General features: G+C 35.5%; 1 protein-coding gene across 2 annotated transcripts in view; it reads left to right on the top strand.

Annotated features, from left to right (window-relative positions):
- The first annotated feature begins 448 nt into the window (after nt 1-448).
- The window catches only part of CNTN5 (contactin 5), a 692,218-nt gene continuing 677,073 nt past the window's right edge, over nt 449-15,593 (top strand). For both annotated transcript variants that reach the window (XM_032205142.1, XM_032205150.1), the window contains exon 1: nt 449-713. The gene's annotated coding sequence lies outside the window, so the exon portion shown is untranslated. The remainder of the gene's footprint in view (nt 714-15,593) is intronic.

The raw sequence follows: 15,593 nt of genomic DNA, 5'->3' as shown, positions 1-15,593 counted from the left end.
TGGAAGGGGGTGACAAGGAGAGGATGGAGGAGAAAGTGGTTTTCTGGGGAAAGCTGGTGGCTTGGGTTATAGGGGGCGGGCAGCAGATCAGGGGAGAGCGCTCGCCAGGTCGCCCTCTTGCTTCACGCTCTGGGTCAGAGGAGTGGGGACGGGGAGAAAATCGGGGAGGAAGGCAGCGAAGAGAGGGAAGAGGAGGATGATGAGGGGGAGGAGAAGGAGGGGAGCGGGGAAGGGGGGCGTCCGCGTGCGCTTAGGGGTAGGGGCGAGCCGCGGGCGGCGGTGTGAGATGGCACACAGATAACCACACACATCACACACGGACACACACACACATATACCCACACACACGTCCGGCCGGGGGCGGGCAGAGCCCCCGCCACCCCCCCGGGATCGGCAAGGGGAGGTGCCTTGTTCCCCCCCGCCGGGGAGGGGGCACGGCGGGGCCGGGAGGGGCTCGCGGGAGCTGCCGCCGCGGATGCCTTCACCTGGGTCTCTCCATCAGTGAGCGAGGCGAGGAGAGGCGGTCGGATCTGGAGAACTACCTCTGGATGGTTTAAGAAAAAAAAAAAAAAAAAAAAAAAAAAAACCAACTCCGCAATCCTCTGCTCCCCACAGGCTGAACAGCATAAGGGACTGCTATATTTGAGGCTGTCAGGAGGATGGGAGAGAGAGACTGAGAGTCAGGGCGCGAGAGAGACGGTGCCACAGCAGCGGTAAGTGCCTTTGCCATTCCCCCAGTCAGGCACAGATTTCCCTGGTTAGACTTTTGAGTGTGTGTAGATTATTTGTTGAAATATCCATCGCGGCATCTCTGTGAACAGTCTGTCGTGAAGCCAGCAATGGTGAGAGATCCCATTTTTGGGCTTCTACTGCAGGGTTTATGTGTTTTGGTTTTTGTTTTGAATCTTGCATTGAAATTGTTGTCATAATTGAGCAGAAAAGTTGAAGCAGAAATTACTGTGATCTGTTATATGCTTCCTGTCATTTAAGTAGCTAGCAGAGTACTGCAGTGGATGAGTTGTGAAGAGAGATGTGAAGCTCTTAGAACAAATACGTACTCTGGAGAAAGAATGCCTATCTTAATATGCTAATTTTTAAATGTTTTGAACTACCAAGCAAATGCTTGAGAGTGAAGCAAAATAATCTAGCATATTGAGTTTATGGTGAAGCACTAAAAGTTGTATTGTGAAGTTCAGGATGGAACTTGGCTTTGGGATAAACAATTATCTCCTTAATTAGAAAAGTACAGTGCCAGAACTGTTCTTTGCTGACAGGCAGAGGAGATGGAATTACATAAAGATGCACTGATTTTTCCTCTCTGAGGTGAGGACAGTAGATAAGACTATCTGGAATGTCTGTGAGCTAGCTAGATGAACTGAGACTTATTCCTGTATCATGAAGTATGAAACTAAGCTTCTATGTTTATCTCAGAAAAAAAAAAAAAAAAAACACCATCCATTACTCTATCTGTATTCGCTCAGATGTTTAGTTTCATTCCTGTTGAGCACAGAAACTTCATAAAACATAAGAAATATAAGATAGTGTGATGTGACTACTAGAGCTAAGGTTTTCTGTGTTGCAGCCTTTAAGAAATTTAACATTTTAGCAAAGTTTGTTCTCTTTTTTAATTATTATTATTATTAATATATATATATATATTTTTTTAAGATAGTACTTTCCTTGAATGACTTTTCAGTGTTGTTTTCAGTGAAGGACCTGATGCCGTAATCTTTTACAGGAGTACAGCATTCCCATAGTGCTTGGTAGCCTTTGGATCAGACCCTGAAGTTTTAAACTACAAATAAATTACATGGTGACTATGAGCCAAAAGCTAAGGGGAATTCCTGACAATTAAAATTTGGATGACATTTTCTGTTTAATAAAACTGCAATTAATTATTTCTGAGATACAGTAGAACTCCTTCAGAAGTACTTTATGCAATCAGTATTATGCAAAATTAGTTAAAAATGATTAATATTATTACAGTGAACACCAAAAGAATTAGGAATAAATGGGCCATTACTTTAAAATACTATCAAATTATCTATCAGAATTTGCAAATATATCATTTTCATAAAATTTCTTTAACAAGTGTAGCATTTATCTGCAAAGTATTAAGTACAAAAAGAGAAACATACATATAGATAGATTTCAATATCATGCAACTTGTGAAGAAGCTTACTTTCCAGTGTGAGGCATACTAAAAGGAAGACAGAAAACTGAGACATGAACTCTAGTAATTAAAGAGTATTTCATGTACAGTGGCCCTCTGTGGCAGTATGCCTCTATCTATTAAGAAAAGTGGTTAAGAAGACAAAGTCTTAGAAGACAACAAATATATATATAAGAGGAGGTTAAAGTGTTAAATGTTCAGGAAGATGATAACAGCTAACTAGTTTAAAAAGTGAACTATTCAGCATGCAGTACTTCTGTTTCATACACTTACAGAACAAATGCCAATACAAAAAGTCAGAACTAGCGGTGTGTGACATAAAACTGTGAAGACATCTACAAATAGTCTGGAAAGTAAGAGATCTCTAGATTGTGATTTTGTTGTTCAACATGAAGCTGAAGGTTATATTTTTTATTCTAGGTTAAAATCTTAAGGAATGTTAATTTATTTTTATAACGAGGGTAGATGTATTAAGAATGATATTAGGAAATAGAAAAAAAAAATCTAACTGGCTGAAGAACTTGTTAGAAAATAAGTTTGAAAACAGATCTAAAGAAGTTTGAAACAGAAGTTTGAAAACAGAAAAATAACCTAGCATATAAGGTAAAGAGGATGATTAAAAACACAGCTGTTAGGAAATAAAAAAGGGCAACTTTAAAAAATGCACGACTTAGAGGACTGTCAGCACAGATTCAATACAGGAAGGTCATGACTGGCAAATTTGCTTGAGTCCCCTGAATAAGTTGCTGACATGGTAGACTACTGGGGAATCAGTGATATGATTTATGGGGGTTTCAGAAAATGTCCAGTTCTGTGCTCCACAAAATATTGATTTGGAAAGTAAATTTTGGAAGGAGTGCTGGAATGAATTCAAAACTGACTTAGAGATAGGGACCAGAGGGTGTCAGTAAAGGTAAGGAGCTATGGATCTGTGGATGAAAGGAGGAGGTTAAAAGTATGGGTTAAAAGTATGATGCTTTAAGTGACAGTCTGAGATCCTTTTTTTTTTTTTTTTTTTTTCTTTTTTTTGCTTGCTATAAATCTGTCACGTTCAAAAAGAATAAATCTGATTTGCTAGCAGTACAGAAAAATCTGTTCCACTGAAATGATTCAGAGCACTGAAAGTTTTCTGACTAGGTTAATGATATGAATATTGATTTTAAGTAATTAATGCAAGTCTAAATGCTAAAGGCATCATAGGAAACTATATAAAATGTACATGCCAAAGGAGCTAGCTGAGGTAGTTGGTTCAGTGACATCGCAAAAATAATTATATATTTTTTTGTTGTTGTTGACCTTTTTTCTTGTTTGTTTGTTAGTTTTTTGTTGTTGTTGTTGTTTGTTGTCTTGTTGTTTGAATGTTTTGGTCTCTATGCATGTAACCTGAATGGTTCCTTTAGTTCCTCTGAATTCATTGTATAATTCACCACTCTTGATCCACTCCGTCCATATGCACCTGCTATCAGCTTGTGCCTTTCACTTTCTCTCAGTTTCAGGACCACCTCAATCATTTGAATAGTTTCTCATACTCTAAAATACTAAACTGAAATCTACCACACAGTCTATACTGTGGTTTTAATTACCGAGAGAAAATGTCAAACAGATTTTTGTTTGTTAATATGATATTGGAAGGTGTTCCACAGTTTTTTCTTCTTCCTTCTGCACATACCTTTTCTGATGCTTCTTGTTTTTCTTTAAGGTCAGTTACACCCCTGATTATCAACTCCTTAGCACTATACAAGGGGAAAATACTCTGTCCGGAAGTGTCCCTACAGAGTTTTATCTTCTAAGCAATCTTGATCAATAACACTACATTAGAGGCTAGTGCCTTTTAAAAAATTATGGAATTGTTAGAACTTGGTAAGATAAATACATTCTGATTCTATTTAAATTTAAGATTTCAAAATCTTATAAGGTGTGCATATGTATGTATATCTGTATGTGTTTATACACACACATAGTGTATATTGGAGTAATGATGCTGTGTCTTTGCAAGCTGGAATGGAAACAACAATAACATTTTCTGGTTAGTGGAAAGAAATGTAATCTGCTTGTTTTTATAAAAAAATTATTGAGTGATTTATGAAAGTATCCTTAGTTGTATGAATCATAAGAAAATGTGATCTTTGCTTATATACTACTTTCTAAAAGGGAGTTCAGAATGATTTTTCGCTGTACTCTATAAAAGCTGCAAATCAAGTTTTAGGTGTTGCAAGTGGATGTAAAACAAGGGAATACAATTGTAGAATCTGTATGCTGGGAATATAATAAAACATTAGTATTACCACCCATGTTACAGCGGATGTTCTTTAATCATGCATGCCCATAATTATTCTGTGTAGTCATCCACTCCTGAGCTTACAGAGCCATGAACCATCAGAATGATGTGGCTATTCATGTTTTCAGGTAGTAGTTACCAATGTCATAGTTCACCTCTTTACATCTTTAGGACTAAACTTACATGTCAGTCTCTGGAAAAATTGATAACTTCTCCATTCCCATACCTGGAAATAGAGAATGCATCATACTCTTTCCATCCATCAGAAACATCTTCTGGGAGTTTCCTTTTTCAGGATGCTCTTAAAGGTTTTATTGTAAATGATGTTAAACTGTGATGGTATCTTTGGAGAACCATCTGTGATGAAGCTAAAAGCAGACAAATATTGAAAGTTGCTGAGAGGGGTAAAGGATAGCAACTTTCCATTCAACATACAGAAGGGAGGACTTCAGCCTCCTTGTGAGTGAGAAATACTGAATATTTAATAACCAGAAGTTTAAGATTTACTATGTATTCAGTGGGACTCCTAGCCTGTAAATCATTTTGCTGAAGACTAAATGTACAGTTTTGTAATTGATGTAGACATAGTATCAGCTCAGTCTTTTAAGCATCTTCTCTTACTGAATTACAACAATTTGCAAGAATTCATGAACCCCATTTTATTTTTATTGTTTTTATAGTCTTCATTAAGTATGTGATGGACAGGGATTACCGTGTGGATGTAACATTTCAGGTTACTAAAAGCATATTACACCAATGCATTCAACCAAGAGTAGTAGCTACACAGATGGGCGGGTGAATGAAAAAGACTATGATTAAAATGAACATATCAGAAGATATGTTGAAATAATCTGCCCCCAAAATATGCTTTCAAAGCTGAGGAAGGCAAGGAGCTTTACAGAAATTTATTTTTTGACAAAATGATTAACTGTTGCTTTTTTGAGCACACCTGCACAAAATTATTTGTCAGTCTCACACAGACCTGAAACTTAGTGAAAAAAAACACATTAAAATGAGTCAACGAAGATCCAATATATATATTTCACTTCTTCTTTTGAGATGTTTGTCATAGAGAACATTTTCCAAAAGTGAAGTATTTTAGTCACTCAAAAAAAAAAAAAAAAAAAAAAAAAAAAGATTCTGAACATGCTGGAAAACTTTTCTGGCATTCAACATTGTTGGTGTAACAGAATCAATAAGCTTTGTTATATTTGCATTATTGTGATGCAATCAGGATTATTCATTTATTTTTATATTTTGTCACACTTTCTTGCAATGTCTTTGGTGGGGGCACTTGAACAGTTTCTGGAATGGATAAAAATACTGAAAATTTACTGAGCCTGATCTTGTTATTATATTGGAATTTCAGTATGCCTAGCACACAAAGATGTGTTTGTTTTCCAGACAAGAATTTGAACTTTTGGACATAGACACAGATTAAAAATCTGCTTAGTTTGTTTGTTTCATTTGGTTAGTTGTTTGTTTGCTTTTCTGTGCTTACTATTTTCTTTTCCACAAACATTTGCTGTTTGGAATATTATACAGCCTACTTTCTGGACCAAATTAATGATATCAAACTTTGTTTCTAAGGTTGCAAAAATATACTTTCAAAGCTGAAAAAATTCAGGCATAGTTCTAAACCTACTATTTAAATTACTTTGATGTGCAGTTCACTGACTGCATGTATAAATTGTAGACATAACCTGTACATATATTTACAAAAGGTACATAACCTGTACATATATTTACAAAAATGCAGAAGCCAGTTTAAAATGCAGATGACACAATTGTCTAATTGACATCAGAAGTCCATACTAAATAACATTTATATCAGAATTCTGAATGCCGTAGAATATTTGTTGTTTTATTAGCAATGTCCTCTGCCTCTATTATAAACCTTATCATTATTATCATCATCATAGCAACTAGGTACTATAATCATAAATCAAGATTGCATTGTAGTAGGAGCTGTAAACACAAAATGGTCCCTGAATCAAATAACATATGGCTTAACTCAAGAGCTCTTCCCTTTCTGCGATTATCTGTGACATTTTAAAAGCTTACATCTAAGGGAATACACCTGTCTCACAGCCCTGCAACCACAGTCATGTTCAGACTTCAAGATCACATCCCAGACCAGAGAAAACAAACAAACAAACAAACAAAAAAGATACGATCTGCAACACTATGATGTGCAGTGATCATGCACATCATGCACATGCTATAAAATGTCTTGAACATTTGTCTGAGTTCATTGTACCAGCAGTCCACAACAATTACTTCTGAAATGCATACTTTTAAAACTTTTTTTCTAAATTATTCATTCTTCAGCTTTCCAAAATTTCATGCTAAACAAACCTTGTTAAAAACAAGTATTTGGCCTTTCATATTAGATTCTACTATAAGGTAAGTTCTCCTTATTAAAGCATTGCATTTGCTTTTCTCAATCCAAAAAGTAATTTTAGAGAAACCAAAGACTATGCTCACTGCTTTGCAAAGGCCAAGTTATTGTTTTTTGTTTGTTTGTTTGTTTGTTTTTGACTTCTGCACATCTGAGATGATACAATTGCTTGATTTTTCAGTTTTATGCTTCACTACATGCCCAAAATGTTCTGCTCCACTGTAACATATGCAGTGTCATGTATTAATGCTTACATAAAACTCAGCTTGGGGAATCTGGGAATAAAGCCTTGACTTCTCTGATGTCATAACATCTCTTTGATGCGTATGTGCACAGCTTCTCAACTCAAAAACAGTTGTGTAGTATTTCCTCTATCTGGACTTTGGGAGATGAAGGTTGGATATTGAAATAGCTTCAGGCTGAGAAAGACTGACGGTTACACAGTTTTAAGAAAAGGCATAATTGAAAACATAGACCACATCAGATAACGAGGCAGGATAATTTATTAAGAGGACCACTGGCACACAAAGAGATAATTTAGAAAACATGATATATAGCTGAAATGTCTGCAGTCTTGTTTCCCCCCTTGCATATCACAACTGACTGATTGCTAACACCTAAGTATTTATTTGCCTTATCAATCACTCTGTGTCTGAGTCATTCTCTGATGGGTATAATCCTCTGTTTGTGACTTCACAAAACATCTCTAGAGGAAATTTGAATGTCATGAGCAATGAATTGAGATACTACTGAAGGTATCAGGTAGTAGGAGGGTGTTTGTATAAGGGGCGTATTAATCAACAACAAGATAAAATATGTAGCATCAAAGTATAATAATTTAGTTGAATTTGGAATAAGTTCTAGCATATTTTCTGAAAAGTAGAAGCAAAACAGTTAGACTGATTGATCAAGTCCTGCAATAAGCCAATAAGCCCCTTTCCCCCCCCCCCCCCCCCCCCCCCCCCCCCCCCCCCCCCCCCCCCTTTTTTTTTTTTTTCTGGAAAATTAACAAGAAATGTTGAGCAAATTGAGAAATTGAGACGCATTCAGAGCACAGGAGTATTAATGATTATAACCTAAGGTAATTTACCTCCAGAAGTTACCTGTTCAAAATTTCTGTTATCTTTGCAAGTTTCCATTAAATATGTTTAAGATTCCTTACCTATCAATCTTTGCAAAATATTTGCTTTGAAACAGCATGACTTTATCCATAAGGGCAATTAATAAAGGAATGTAAAGAAATTTGCAGAGGATTTATCTCAGACCTTACAAAAATAAGTTAAAATGTTTAAGTATGCATTTATAATTTATATACAATTATAGGACCTGTAACTGTTGCATTGTGTGAGAGAAAAACATATCAATGTTTTGTTATTCTGCTTCAACAGAAAATGATTATACATGTTCAAGGTGACATTCTGTATAAAATAAAAGCTGATATATGAGAAAGTATTGTCAGTTGAATAGTATAATGAAAATATCATCTGTTTCAACAAACTGTGTTGTTTTAATATGTTATCTAAGATTTCAGAAAAGATGGACTGTTTTTGTGGAACACTGCTTTAAAGAATGTAGTTTATGAGAAACCTCTCGAAAAAAGTGATGGGGACACTTGCTTTTTGCAATCTACACAAGTGTAACTAAGCAGCTTATTGGATCCCAAGCATTTCTCTAAAAACTACCTGTAGGTGGTATAATAAGATCTAGAATATCTTGTCAGTGGAAGAAACAGACTGTAAACAGTAAGGCAGTAATTCTGGACTTTTGTTATTACTGATGTTATTAATATATTCTGATGAGGTGACAGATAAAAATACAGAAGTTTATCTTTCACTGGGCCTAACCTTATCCTTTGAAGTGGTTAAGAAAAAAAAAATCATCCATTAACTTGAAAAGAAAAAAAAATCGTATCAAACAAATCCAGCTTTCAGGATGAAGCACACTGCACATAAAGTTATCTCACTTCTTTATACAATACTACAGATTTTAAGACACCTCACAGACAGAAATAAATGTTTTTCCTTTTTTTAAGGAAACATTCCAACAACTCAGTCAATAGACATTTTGTCAGACTATGGACAGAAAGTCCTACCACAGGAGATATTTATTGCTTTGTATTATTTCTTGTTTGGAATGTGTTAGTTACCAGTATATAAAAATCTGATTGGATTTATTTTTTTTAAACTTTAGCTATACACATGTGTATATATATATATATATATATATTTTTTTTTTTCCCCCTGTAATGTCTATTTTATTGCTATTTTCCTTTGATTTCCTCATCACCTGAGATTTTTCCACATGTTGGCTGGCCTGAAATTAGTTTTCTTAATTTGTATACTTGATTTGTCATTTCTGTAATTCAGATTTTATTATAATGCCAGACTAAGAAGAAGGAGATGAGGGAACTATTGAGGACGTAGCCCTTCATCACTCTCATTGCCATGTATGAAGGCAACAAATAAATGTATTTTGTTAATATAGCAAAGTCAGAGTTCTTGTTGGCTTGATGCACATTAAAGAGGCTCTCTAGCACTCCAAGGACCGCCAAATTAGACAATGCAGAGGAAAAAGAAAGAAAAAAGAAATAAGAAAAAAGCACTTTCACATAAAATTCACACTGCATTTAACAAGCTTAAGAGAAAAACACTTATCCCAAGTTGAAAGCACAGGTCACTGCAGCTTAAGGGCCAGGTTCTCCACTGAGAGGCTGCAAACAGAGGTTAGGTAGTACAGAAAAGATAGAGACCATGTAGTAATGTATTCCCCTTCCTCTGCTCAATACTAAGCGGGTGAAAGAAGTGGAAAATTAACATAAGTTACTTCTCTTTTCTGTCACAGACTTGCACCTGCATATCAGCAATATTGGGGATATGGAGGGTCAAACAACACACACACACAGAGAACACTGATCTAGACAATTGACTTTTTTGGATACACTAAATGGAAGCTGTCACCTGAACACCATTGGGAATCAGAGCTGTACCTGCCATCCCGTCAGGTTATATTTCTCCTAAAAATCCTTATAACACTCTCTGTGTATAAAATATCTTTTTAATAGGCATATTTTTTTCTCACATAGAGCATGTATTTAATGAGTGTGCCCTTAAATACAACGGAAGCCACCAGATGAAATCCATTTACAACTGTTGACTGGTGCATTCTTTCCCAGTTTGCACACATCTCCTGTGTTGCTTCTAGTTATCTTTCCTCATTACTTGGAGACAGTGTATTCTCACAACCTTGTTGTAATTGTGATCAGGCTTTTTTGGTTAGTCCTTACTCAAAAGGACTGGAAACCATCCAGAGCCAAATTCCATGTGGGCAAAAGGAAGTACAGCAACACTAAATTTGGTGAATCCTCCCTACTCATTTTAGGATGGCTCCTCCACCTTGAATTTACCTGTGACCTTCAACCACTACCACCCTATGAAGCACATTTTTACAGTGACTGAGGAATTCTAGGCTGGATTTTAAATCTGCTAAAAAAATGGATTCTGGCTATGCTAGCAACAAGCAGAACTGCACAAAAATTACCCATATTTGTTCTATAAGTGTCCATCTGCAGCAATGATGATTTTCTGCCTAAATATTTTATTCTTCTGTGAATGTGCAAAAATGTGGATTTTTTTCCCCTGCTGGCTCTGCTGACAAGCAGAACTTTTTCATACAGCTTTATAATTAGGCTCCAGAGTCCTGTGGAGACTCACAGCAGAGTTGTAGGCTTTATATTCTGCAACACTCAAAAGTTGCAGTTCACAGACACGTATGCTTGCATCTATCCCACCTCTTTGCATGCTATAACTAGTTTCTTCATTCCCTTTCGATCTGTCCCCCTGTGTCTAATAAAAAGGAGAATTTTGAGTAGTTTTGGTCCTAAACTGCAAATCAGCACTCAACCACCATGTGAAACTTTTGATACAATGGTGCAGTCTCAGGTTTGAGTTGAAAATCCCAGCTCAGGAATCCTGTATGGCTTCAGGTTATGCAATGAAACTACTTTTATTTTATTTTATTTTATTTTATTTTATTTTATTTTATTTTATTTTATTTTATTTTATTTTATTTTATTTTATTTTATTTTATTTTATTTTATTTTACTTTATTTTACTTTATTTTATTTTATTTTATTTTATTTTATTTTATTTTATTTTATTTTATTTTATTTTACTTTATTTTATTTTACTTTATTTTATTTTATTTTATTTTATTTTATTTTATTTTATTTTATTTTATTTTATTTTATTTTATTTTATTTTATTTTTATATGCATGTGAATGTTTATTGTCGTTTCCATCAGTGTACAGTGTTCTTGATCACACAGCCAAGTGATGAGTATTTATAAGATGTTCCCATTAGGAAACATAATTGTAAAGAAATAGATCACTGATAAAGTTGTATTCTTATATACTGCTATTCCATGACCTGTGTGGAAGCCTATTTTCCTTCAAGATAACCTTCAAACTAATCTTTTTTAAAGCACATTATTTTAGAGACCATGAGGCTTTGCCGGTTAGCTCCGCAGATACTTGTCATAGCCTCAAGCAGTACTAAATTAGTAACACTGGACATACTCCTAAAGATGGCTAGCATCAGAGCTTTCATGAGCAGTAAGCTTCTTTCCAAACGATTTGGAAATATGAACTAATATGATTTGTATTGCTTTGTATTGGCCCAGTTTGGGGGGAAAAAATAAAAAATAAAAAAAAAATCATGCTATCATATGTCTAATGAGAGTTATTACTTATTCTTTAGCACTATTACCAGCAGAGAAGAACATTTCCTGTCCTCAGCTCATTTTTAGAGGTTTAATTAATAATGCAGACAGTTGAGTCTGCCTGCTTTGACTAAAATAATTAGCAGAGAGTAAACAAACACTTTATGTTCCACTTTATGAATGGTGTGGTGCCACTTTAAATATTTAATGTTTGGATCTGAGTGACCAATCAATTCTTGCAGGGTGTCAGGTTACAGCTACCATCTGGTTAAGAAAACTAAGATATGAGCAAGGGTAGGCTCCCCAAACTGCATCTTACCACCAAGGGCTGCAGGAGATGGATGCAGAAGAAGGTCTCAGAGGAACTGCAAATGAGAGCATGAAAATATAGAATATAGAAGATATCAGAAAATAAATGGTAAAAATAAAAAAAAAAAAAAAAAAAAAAAAAAAGACAGGAGGGGGAGCTGATAGAAAGCAGTTCAGTGCAGTGCAATGGTAACTAGTTTAATTTTTAAATCAGTGCAATTAATCTCAATCTCAGGTCCTGTAGGATGTAACGTCTCACACACATTTAAATCTCAGCTGTGACTTCTCTTTTCTTTGCATATTTAGAGAGAGCACAACTCAGACATGCACCTCTTCATCAAATTCGTTGGCATTTTATCATAAATATTGATGACTTGGAAAAGAGAAAACCCAGACCCACAGAACAGACAAAGCTTCTGTGTGAGGTGTGCTGGAACAGCGGTGATTGTAAATTTGACTTCAAGAAACAAACACATATACATGTGTGCAGCTTCATACATGAACTTAAACTGAACCTACACTTCAACAGCCTTGAAAGCAATAATGTTAATCTTAGGTGAAGTCCTAGACAAGTTGTTAAAGAACAGAAAGATATATATTGCAGCTAAACTTTACTTAATTATATGGAATGGTACTTTCAGAATTACAGCAATTTTACATTTTTATCTGAAACATTTGGAAACATACCCTCTATCCTCAAAAACCTTATGATTTGTCATATTAAAAAAAAAAAAACACCACTTCCATTAGTTTTTTTTTTGTTTGTTTGTTTGTTTGTTTGTTTTTTTCTCCAATATCACAATAATATTAAATATCTCATAAAATACATTTAAACTAGCTGTTTGATTCTGCCAAATGTGATTCACTACCAACTGCATAAAACATTCACAAAATCACTTGCCCATTTATTTTATTTATTCATTTATTCATTTTCCTCAAGACTAGATGATGATGTATCCAGTGCTGTGTGAGGCTGACAAATAATATTTTCTGGCTAGTGTAGCACTCAGAAAAATGTCCACAGGGTTCTCGTGCTGTGTCCACTTCAATGAAGTAATTGTGCTACTGCAGTCCACACTGAGGCCCCTGAGCTGTAATTTAGGGAAGATTTTCACTGCAACTCTTTTGTTAATCATGATCACACTAAGGAGAGAGACTTGCCTAATTTTCATATTTCATACTAAATTTGAAGGTTTAGAGGTATTTACAAAATACCTGTACCATTGTGTTTGGTACAGAAAACACTGTGTAACTTTGCAACCCTGCAGTGCCATTTATGTGTAGTTGTCTTCTGGAGAAATATCAAACTTCATCCACGTATTTCAGTATAGTCTGCTGCTTTCAACATTTTAAAGATCATGTTGCAAGTTACTTGCCGTTTGAGTAGTAGAAGCTTCCTGGAAGTGTGCAGTTGAATGATGGGACGCTTTCTCTGGGCACTGGTGTGTGGGAACACGTTTCATCTCCTCCTTGTGCTGAGGTGGGAGGCTTTTCACCTGTCAATGACACACACTGGTATGACAGCAGAGAAACATTAGATGAATGTGTAACTGTCTCTATTTTTATTTTCGCCCTTGGAAACAATCAACCAAATGTCACAATCATTTGAAAAAAATATAAAAAATAGAATGAAATAAAAGAAGGGAAGGGGGAGGAGGAGGGTGTTACATCACCTTTCATATGAAATGATTTAATTTTTCAATTTACAACAAGGTTTACTGGCAGCATTTGATTGCTTACTTGTTAATTAAGATACAAAGCTTTACAAAAAAAAAAAAAGATTTTGTTCAAATATTTTGTTTCTTTCTGGTTAGATTTCCTCTCCAGATTCAAAATATTCTCTGGATGTATTTAAAATAAAATTCTATTCCCAACTGGGATTTTATTAGTGATTGTCACAAAACTGAAAAAATTTCTCTTTAATCTAGTTCTTATAACTACCACTGTTTCTGGACAAACAGGGACTTCATTGTCACAATATGTCCATTCTCCACTCTGTAAAAACTGATGCAAGTATAAGGAAAGAGGACGGTTACCTATTCAGCTGCTTGTCATGAATTTTTCTGTGACATAGAACATTCCTAAAATTAGCAGCAAAAAGCAATTTCAACAGATCATTTTGTTGCCAAGGTAATAAAAAACATGAGCTTTCAGAATAAGCAAATTTCTTTTATGAAGTTTAATATTCATGTCTGACTAAGAAAAAAACAGGTAACAGCTCTTCTTAATAGATAAGGTGCCCATCTTTTGGAAGAACAATTAACAGAATTTGGGCAATTTGCAGAGCCTGTACTAGATGAGGTGTGAATCAAGGAGGGGAGAAAATGATCTTTAAGTACCCAAGATGGCCAAGTCTAATATATGTGTATCCTAAACACATTTCAAATGTATGTGTGAGTGCACAGGGAAAGTTTTCCTTCCTTCCTTCCTTCCTTCCTTCCTTCCTTCCTTCCTTCCTTCCTTCCTTCCTTCCTTCCTTCCTTCCTTCCTTCCTTCCTTCCTTCCTTCCTTCCTTCCTTCCTTCCTTCCTATTGTTTTTTTGTTTGTTTGTTTGTTTGTTTGTTTTTTTCTTTTCCAGAATGGTAAGTTAAATTCAAAAGACTGTGGACTGTGACTGTGACCTGTGATTGCTGAGATATATCTTACTGTCCTCAGTATGGGAGGCTGAGCAGCTAGAAAACTGGTTTGCAAACACTTTATCTCAATTGGGTTTTGTTTGCCTTTGTGTTACTTATAACCTCTGCTACTAGTGTATAAAAATCTGACTTGAACTTTTGATTAATATGTTTCTTACTGCATCATCAAGGTTGTCTAGTTTACTAGCAGCACAGGGAAACTCACAAATATAACATTTTTCCACTCTTCAAATACAAATAAACTAGTTTGCACACAAATCCTCAAGGACTTGCATCCTGAAATACATTTATGACAGTTAATGTTCAGGGGATATTTCTGGGAAAGCTGAAGTAAGTCATATCTGGGCTCATATTGCCAAGGTACTGAATTTGGTGGGAAAAGAATGGATTTTAGTGGATACAAAAGGCAGAAGAAATCCCAGAGCTTTGGGCAGACACCACATGCCATCAAAAACAGCGCACAGTCCTCCTGCCATGGGGCTGTGAGTGATTTTTCCCCATAGAACTTGTTTTATAAGATGAATTCACTGCACAGTAAATAGTGATGATCTTTGTTAACTCTCATCTACCTTATTTGTCTAGATGATGAATCTGTAGATGTTCAAGGTTCTAAAAAGATAATGTGGTTTGCTGTTGGCTCTAATGGGGATTTTTTTTCCTTCTTTCTTAATAGCATGGAAGTTTACTGTTTAGTGTCATTTTATTTTATTATACTCATTTTTGGGGGTAAACAGTGGTGTATTGCCATTTGGTCAAACACATGCTGTTCTGCCACAGAAGCTGTTCATCAAAATGGTGACATTTCATTTCAGGACACATTTGGAAAACAGATATTGTTGTTGTTGTGCTTTGACTTGGGAAATGCCATAGAATGTACATGAAAGCTGACCTGTCACTGAAGTGGCAGAAGTCTTCCTGAGCTCAAATTCACAGTCACTTTACAATGGAAATTGTCCACTTTACCTCAGCCTTCTCTCACACTGAAATGAGGCCTGCATAATGCATGCAATGTTAAAACAAATTAAAGGGAGCACTTCCTCACACAGCATGAAGTCAGCCTGAGGAATACACACACACTA

This window comes from Aythya fuligula, chromosome 1 (assembly GCF_009819795.1).
Source record: "Aythya fuligula isolate bAytFul2 chromosome 1, bAytFul2.pri, whole genome shotgun sequence".
Lineage (NCBI taxonomy): Eukaryota > Metazoa > Chordata > Aves > Anseriformes > Anatidae > Aythya > Aythya fuligula.
Note: the sequence above shows the minus strand (reverse complement) of the source record. Positions and strands in the feature narration are given on the sequence as shown.